Source organism: Micropterus dolomieu, linkage group LG23, assembly GCF_021292245.1.
Source record: "Micropterus dolomieu isolate WLL.071019.BEF.003 ecotype Adirondacks linkage group LG23, ASM2129224v1, whole genome shotgun sequence".
NCBI lineage: Eukaryota > Metazoa > Chordata > Actinopteri > Centrarchiformes > Centrarchidae > Micropterus > Micropterus dolomieu.
In genome coordinates this window covers 21,927,119-21,934,011 of record NC_060172.1, presented here as the reverse complement: position 1 = coordinate 21,934,011, position 6,893 = coordinate 21,927,119, and the positions used below count along the sequence as shown (strand labels likewise).

The window sequence follows — 6,893 nt, the reverse complement described above, 5'->3', positions numbered from 1 at the left end:
CTCCAGTGGGTGGTGTGAATCGAAGAGTAGGTATTGGTCTGTGTGTGTGGGTTTTCTGTAAACACCAATCTGCAGGCTCCTGTCCTCTTTAATGTGTACAGCGCAGTCCAGGAAGGCCAAACTGTTGTTGTGAACATCTTCTCATGTGAACTTGATGTTACTGTCCACAGAGTTGATGTGTTCTGTGAAGGCTTGTACTTCCAGCTTTATTCTCCACTTCTTCCATGTAGATGTTTGCCACAATCAGGGATAGTTGGCTGGTAACCACACCCTGCTCAGTGCTTTTGGAATTGAAGAGCAGGATAACAAGAGTAAAATGTTGTTTAATACACATTAAATGAAACTGTAATTCAAGTGTTTGAACTACCTTTAAAAGTGTTTTATATTTCTGATAGTCTGTATAGGCGATGAAAAGAATGTAAATGAATCACAACTTCTGCCAAATGTGTCTTATAAAAATGGTTTCTGTCTTGACCAAATGACAAACAAACATACATATGTTCTATCCAGCCCTGATTTGTCTTCTGTGTTCGGAGACTACGTGGTCAGCTCAGACCCGTCACCTGTTACGGTGCGGCCAGATGCTGCCCTGACCCTGGACTCGCAGTGTGCCAGCTCTTCACGCAGAGGGCAAAAGCATAACACAGCCGTGGCTCACGTGAGCCACGGGTTCTTATCAGACTTTGCTATTTGCTAATCACTGCGCACACCTCTGAACTGTCGGTCCTACTAGACGCAACGTCAGTTCCCCCGGCTTCATATCCAACTGAAATGTGGCGAAAACTAAGGACATTTACTCTTTTAATTTAGTTAGTTTTAGTTAATTTTGCAAACCTACAATGTGTTTTTAGTTTTCGAATCTAGTTTTTGTTATTTCATTTGTCTTTGTTTACGATAATAACCTTGGTTTGGACCAAATGAACTGAACTAAAGGTGTGAAAGCACCCTAAGATTTGTAGACTTCTCTGTTGGCCCATGAGGCCTGCACTCCAGGAGGGCCATATCCGTCACCAGTGGGATGCAAGACAAACAAGCACAAACACACACACACACACTAATATTCAGTTAGAGCAGTTGCAGATTCTATTGCATTGTTGCATTGTATTACTGCATTTTCTGCATTCTAAATTGACCATCAATTTCAAAAAGTTTAAAACTTGAGGTAATGAGCTGGAATGACGTTGCCTAAAACGTGTAACACAGAATTGGCTGCTAATTTATACGTTGTAAACATTCTTTCAGACCTGGTCAGTTTTGACTGGTCACATGGTTGATGGAAAAAAATATGAAGGCAGTGCCCTTGCATAACCCAACACTGTGACTGAATGTGCCCCTTAAATTTGGTGGTGGCTATTCTGATTTCAGCTTCGTACTTGGCGAAAGAGCTGCAGGCATCAGGCTTGACACATCCAACTTCTCAGCGAGGTACCTACTCCTTTCACTTACACTGTTCACAGTTGGAAAAAGACCTAGACTACTTAATTATTATGTAAACAATTAGATGCCATAACAACAAATTGTGAATACATTTACAGAGGTAATAGGTCAGTGCAGTGCATGGATTTAAAGGTGAGTTTTGTTCCCCTTATGCACAAAATGGAAACATATCAGGAGGAGATAAAGCAGGCAGCATTTGGATCTTTGTGGTGATCAACAACTTTTTCAAGATCCAGAACTAGTCATAGATGTGGTGCTTCAGTGCTGCAGATTTTGGTTGATGGTTTAGAGTTACTGACTTTTAGTACTAAAAAAAACACCAGAAACAGGAAGTATTTCAGGAAGGACAAGCTGTGTGTAATGTTTTTGTGCACCAGGGTTCATCTGTGTTGGTACTGATAATTGACACAGAGCAGCCATCATGTCAGCTATGGGGAGCATACAGCAGAGGAACCTTCGCTATTTGGCCCTTGGTAAGACAGATTTTCCAAAATTTAATTTGAAAGGCAGCTTTTTTGTATAGCAGGGTTGTTGTATTGTATAGAACAGAAGTCTCTTAAGGCCAATTTTACCATTTAAAAAACTTCCTATCATTGAAATAAACATGGGAAACTAAAACAAGGCGAACTTTAATTCTGCAATTTTCAGTTTACTGAATGTAATGAGCCATGTCATTTCTTCTGTTCCACAGTCTTTTTCCTCCTGACCGCTTCTTCACCTGCTGCAGGTCAGTTCATTCTCCTGTGTCATGCGTACAGTAATGTTAGTTTGCTTTGTGTTTAAAATATTCTATGTTATGTCTAGCTGGGTCCGGGTCTACTCAGTGATCTGGAAGAATTGAAATCTATTACAACGCTGCCTGGGGAACAGTCTGTGATGATGACTGGAACTTTAATGACGCTGAGGTGGTGTGCATACAGTTGGGCTGTGGTACAGCACTGACACTTAGTCATTGTGGTGTGTGATGTAATGCTGTTCACATGTAGTACTAGATTAGAGCTGGTAACCACACCCTGCTCAGTGCTTTTGGAATTGAAGAGCAGGAAAACAAGAGTAAAATGTTATTTAATACACATTAAATGAAACTGTAAATGCAACTGTTTGTCTACCTTTAAAAGTGTTTTATATTTCTGATAGTCTGTATAGGCGATGAAAAGAATATAAATGAATCACAACTTCTGCCAAATGTGTTTTATATTTCTGATTGTGCAGCACTGAATGTCTCTCCGTCGGCCCACTTTGGTCAAGGAACCGGACAAATCTGGCTTAATTAAAGTTTTGGGACACACAGCTGTAGAGCTGTTCAGAGCTATTTTCTCTTCTGCTGACTTTTTGCCCCCTCTGGTCACATTATATAGTGGTTGGTTAGGTTGCAAAAAGGAACACATTCCTCAAATCATGGCCCATACACATGAGCAGGAATTTTCTACAAAAATCTACAGCCATGCTAGTGGCTCTGTGAGGCTGTTATGCTCATTGAAAAGAAAAACAAACTGACTGATAAATAGTCTTTGACAAATAGGTTTTCACCTGATGAGCTTCACAAAGACCACCATATTGCATGGTAATCCATCCAAGGTCTCCTTCTGAACCACAAATGTCAACCTGCTGATCATGCTAGAAGGAAAGTCAGGCGATCACCAAATGTGCTAAGAATTATCCTCTGAGAATCATGAAAATGGATTTATTGTATTTTCTCATGTAATTATTAAGCCTAGTGGGAGGGGCTTTGACTGGCTTTAAAAGTGGCGACCTTGGGCCCTGTGATGTCAGTCTTTGCTTTGTTACAAGGGAGGTAACTGCTAATGAACTGCCAGATTGGGTATCTTAAATGCTGATTTTGGATACATTTTGGATACCATGTTAACTCATTAGTCAGCATATTACCATCTTAAAAACATATGCTTTCATCTGTAGTAGGTTAGATTACTGAAATGGTCTTTATAGCAGCCCACCCAAAGAAAGACTTCAGCTACAGTGTGTAAAAATGCACACAAAAACAAAATAATTTGAATACATCTCACCGGTTCTCAGGCTGGCTTCCACTATGCTGGAGAGTTGATTTTAAAATAAGTTTTGGTCTACAAAACTCTTAAATGGCTTGGGGCCAAACTATCTTTTAGATCTTCTTATTGCCAATGAACCAAGAAGTCTGAGGCCGTGTAGAAAGGGTGGTATCATTCATTTACTATACTTAAATTTGCCTTGCCTTATATAATTTTTACAGTTAGAGAATAATATTGTAAAGTCTTTAAAGCTTCTAATGAGTTAGTACTATTTTTACAGGGTGTGTATCACAAATTCATTAAACTGCCTTACTACTACACACTTATTGAAAAAGGACAGAACAACAACGTTATGTATAGCCAGAATCAAAGTGTAACACATTTAATATTTTATTGTTGTTATTTTTTCAGAGAACTTTCCAAAGCCCAGCATCTCCATGAATCCTGCTGGTGAGGTTACCTGGGGTCAGGACGTCAGTGTTACTTGTTCCATCTCAACTCAGCATTTAGGTGGAACATTCCTCCTGCAGCAGACCTCAGGCTCATTCAGCAACAACCAAACATCAAGGACCAACTCTGCTACCTTCATTATACCTAAAGTGAACTTTGATAACGAAGGATCGTACCAGTGTCAGTATCAGACAAGTGTTTCAAAACAAAACTTCAGCTCCCCTTTAAGTGACTCTGTCAGACTCTCTGTTACTGGTAAGGAAATTAATCTGCTTCATTCACTTGTTTAAAGAAATAGTTCAACATATTGGGAAAAAATAATAATGACATAATTCATTTTCATGTTGAGAGTTAGATGAGAAGATTGATACTCATCTCATAGCTGTCCTTTAAATATGAAGCCACAGCCAGCAGCTAGTCAGCGTAGCTTAGCATAAAGACTGGAAACAAGGAAACAGCAGTAACTTACTGAAGGCAACCAGAGGGGACCAAAAACTTAAAAGGCTTATTTCCCTTAATGGTGAACTATTCGTTTGGCATAAAGGAAATTTAGTAAACTAAAAAAGCAGAAAAACGTGTAACTCAAAGTCAGTCCATTTACTGCTCTAATATTGTGTTGTTTTTCAGTGAACCTTCCAAAGCCCAGCATCTCCATGAATCCTGCTGGTGAGGTTACCTGGGGTCAGGACGTCAGCATCACTTGTTCCATCTCAACTCAGCATTTAGGTGGAACATTCCTCCTGCAGCAGACCTCAGGCTCATTCAGAAAGACCCAAACATCAAGTACCAACTCTGCTACCTTCATTATACCTAAAGTGAACTTTGATAACGAAGGATCGTACCAGTGTCAGTATCAGACAAGTGTTTCAAGACGAGACTTCAGCTCCCCTTTAAGTGACTCTGTCAGATTCTCTGTTACTGGTAAGGAAATTAATCTGAATTAAATACAGCAATTAACCCAGAAAAGTGTACAGTAACAGGGTTGGGAGGATTACTTTAAAAATGTAATCCGGTACAATTACTAATTATTTACTTATAACATAATCCAAGTACCACAAAATAAAAGTAATTTAATCTGATTACTTTCATACTTCATATGCAAATGAAGACAAGTGAAGATGCGTTGTCTGCTTAGTGTGACATAGAATAACAAAATCTTCCGTTCCCAAAATCCACGTTTAAATGTTTTTCTATGATATGCTTTGCACTATGTCTGGCCCATCAATGACAAAAACGTTGTTTTAGAGGTATTCTTGATGATATTTAAGAATTTGTCATTTGGACAACCATTTTAAAATGTTGATGACTCACTCTGCACTTGTTGTATTAATTTAGCGTCCAGTGAAAAGATTTCTCAATATAAAGCTGCTGAAGCATCGTGTTTCACGGACCCGGCGCCATTGAATGCTGTACAAAAATAACTTTTTCACTGATTTTGGTTAAACTCGATCATATTTGATGGAGAAATATTAGAAAAATTTAGAAAATATATTCTAATTTTCTCTCTGGTGTCCCCCAGCTGCTCTGCCTCAACTCTGTGATTCACAGAGTTTCCTGATGGACAGAGAGCTTTAACTTGTTGCTGAAGTTAGTTTCTTGATTTCTTAAACACATTTCTTGAAATTATGCTTCTTTTTCTAGAAACTCTAAACGCAACTCCACAACTTCTCACCCAATTTCTCAAACATCCTATTTTCAGGTTAAAATGAAGCTCGCCACTCAAAACTATTCAATCTTGCTGAAAAAACACACTTTGCCCTCAGAAACACACACACAGCAACACAGTCTGACACACTGGTGAGAGAGATTCAAAGCAATACTACAAAAACTGGTTATTAGTAATAATGGTTCTCCCCCTCAGAAACCTTTTCACATGATGAACACAAAAGAAATAACAAATGTAAACATTTGCTCATGTTTTATTCCTTAGTGTGCTGAACAGTTCAACACACCCAACAACTACTTATTCAGCCCCAGCGTCCTGTCTTTGGTCCATGACAGGCCAGAGACTCTTGTTCTCCACCTACTCCTCCCTCCCTACTCCTACTCCTGCCGGAGTAAAAAGTGTTATGCAGTGAAAAATTAGCTGCCTGCTCTCATTGGCTGGATATGGATGTTGAGCCGGCCGACTCCGGCAGATATTTGGCATGCTGGATTTCTGGCAGACTTCGGCGATGTGTCAGAAATGTGTCGGGGAGTCGTTTTGATGCGTTGTTGAGTAGTTCACACGTAACAAATCGGGCTATAAATCGTGTAGTGTGACCTAGGCTTTACTCCTCTCCATACTGTGTCTCCTCCTCCTCTCTGGTGTCCTCTCTGTCTTCCTTCAGATTTCTCTGGATCCATTGTTCCTAAAATAAATGAACTGGCATTGGGCCTTTTATCTTTCTATTGAATCTTCTGATTGGTGTGTTATCAATTTTGACTGTTTGTGGTTCACCTGTGTGCTAATCGAGCTCAGCCTGTGCTTATTGAGTGAACAATATTGAATGTCAGTGTTTTCTCAATGACCACATGGTGCAGGCAATGAGAAATGAAGGGATTTGTGAGTAGAGTTTAGAGAAATGGGTGTGCTTAGCTCAGTTAGCTGTGCAGCCACTGGTCAGATTAGCTCTGCCCATACTGGGAGCTCGGAGCACTAGGGGAGTGTTTGTGTTTACCACAGACTGTATGAAGGTGTTTACACCTTTACTCAAGCACTGGAGGTTTTCAGGCCAGGGGCGGGGGGGCCTGGCATGGAATGATGGCGGGGTGCAGCGCCGGCAATTCGCTCAGCAGTGAACACGGCATGAAAAGGACCAAACACAGCTTCAAAGACCAACAGGGAATTCAGTACTGATATGATTTACTAGAGCTTCTTGATGGATATAGTTAGCTTTACTTTTTTTCTTAAATTTAACTGGAAAAGCTCATACGTACTGAGGTCATGTCCTCTGTATTGTTACCAGGATATTTAATCAACTCTTTCCATTCTACAATCACATTCTACAAGATTTTTTA

The 6,893-nt window shown here is 39.9% G+C and overlaps 1 protein-coding gene across 1 annotated transcript in view; it reads left to right on the top strand.

Moving 5' to 3' along the window:
• The window catches only part of slc47a1 (solute carrier family 47 member 1), a 31,608-nt gene that overhangs the window by 21,029 nt on the left and 3,686 nt on the right, over positions 1 to 6,893 (top strand). The window lies entirely within an intron of this gene.